The sequence below is a fragment of the Teleopsis dalmanni genome, chromosome 2, assembly GCF_002237135.1.
Source record: "Teleopsis dalmanni isolate 2A chromosome 2, ASM223713v2, whole genome shotgun sequence".
Lineage (NCBI taxonomy): Eukaryota > Metazoa > Arthropoda > Insecta > Diptera > Diopsidae > Teleopsis > Teleopsis dalmanni.
In genome coordinates this window covers 245999734-246001656 of record NC_051847.1, presented here as the reverse complement: position 1 = coordinate 246001656, position 1923 = coordinate 245999734, and positions in this window count along the sequence as shown.

Below are 1923 nucleotides of genomic sequence, written 5' to 3'. Positions count from 1 at the left end.
GAATTTGTCACTTCAAGTAAGGTTTTCAAAACTGTCATATTTTGTGTATTTTAACATGTTCGATCGTAAAATCATCGAATTTGTGACTTCAAGTAAGTTTCTCAAAACTGTTATATTTTGTGTATTTTAACATGTTCGATCGTAAGATCATCGAATTTGTGACTTCAAGTAAGTCTCTCAAAGCTGTTATATTTTGTGTATTTTAACATGTTCGATCGTAAAATCATCGCATTTGTGACTTCAAGTAAGTTTCTCAAAACTGTTATATTTTGTGTATTTTAACATGTTCGATCGTAAAATCATCGAATTTGTGACTTCAAGTAAGTTTCTCCAAACTGTTATATTTTGTATTTTTTAACATGTTTGATCGTAAAATCATCGAATTTGTGACTTCAAGTAAGTTTTTCAAAACTGTTATATTTTGTGTATTTTAACATGTTCGATCGTAAATCATCGAATTTGATACTTCAAGTAAGTTTCTCAAAACTGTTATATTTTGTATATTTTAACATGTTCGTTCGTAAAATCATCGAATTTGTCACTTCAAGTAAGTTTTTCAAAACTGTTATATTTTGTGTATTTTAACATGTACGATCGTAAAATCATCGAATTTGTGACTTCAAGTAAGTTTCTCAAAGCTGTTATATTTTGTGTACTTTAACATGTTCGATCGTAAAATCATCGCATTTGTGACTTCAAGTAAGTTTCTCAAAACTGTTATATTTTGTGTATTTTAACATGTTCGTTCGTAAAATCATCGAATTTGTGACTTCAAGTAAGTTTTTCAAAACTGTTATATTTTGTGTATTTTATCATGTTCGATCGTAAAACCATCGAATTTGTGACTTCAAGTAAGTTTTTCAGAACTGTTATATTTTGTGTATTTTAACATGTTCGTTCGTAAAATCATCGAATTTGTGACTTCAAGTAAGTTTCTCAAAACTGTTATATTTTGTGTATTTTAACATGTTCGATCGTAAGATCATCGAATTTGTGACTTCAAGTAAGTTTTTCAAAACTGTTATATTTTGTGTATTTTAACATGTTCGATCGCAAAATCATCGAATTTGTGACTTCAAGTAAGTTTCTCAAAACTGTTATATTTTGTGTATTTTAACATGTTCAATCGTAAAATCATCGAATTTGTGACTTCAAGTAAGTTTCTCAAAACTGTTATATTTTGTGTATTTTAACATGTTCGATCGTAAGATCATCGAATTTGTGACTTCAAGTAAGTCTCTCAAAGCTGTTATATTTTGTGTATTTTAACATGTTCGATCGTAAAATCATCGCATTTGTGACTTCAAGTAAGTTTCTCAAAACTGTTATATTTTGTGTATTTTAACATGTTCGATCGTAAAATCATCGAATTTGTGACTTCAAGTAAGTTTCTCCAAACTGTTATATTTTGTATTTTTTAACATGTTTGATCGTAAAATCATCGAATTTGTGACTTCAAGTAAGTTTTTCAAAACTGTTATATTTTGTGTATTTTAACATGTTCGATCGTAAATCATCGAATTTTGTGACTTCAAGTAAGTTTCTCCAAAAACTGTCATAACCTGATTTTGTGCCTACGTTTTAAACATGTTCGATCGTAAAATCATCGAATTTGTGACTTCAAGTAAGTTTTTCAAAACTGTTATGTTTTGTATATTTTAGCATGAACGATCGTAAAATCATCGAATTTGTGACTTCAAGTAAGTTTCTCAAAACTGTTATATTTTGTATATTTTAACCTGAACGATCGTAAAATCATCGAATTTGTGACTTCAAGTAATTTTCTCAAAACTGTTATATTTTGCATATTTTAACATGTACGATCGTAAAACCATCGAATTCGTGACTTCAAGTAAGTTTCTCAAAACTGTTATATTTTGCATATTTTAACATGTACGATCGTAAAACCATCGAATTTGGTGA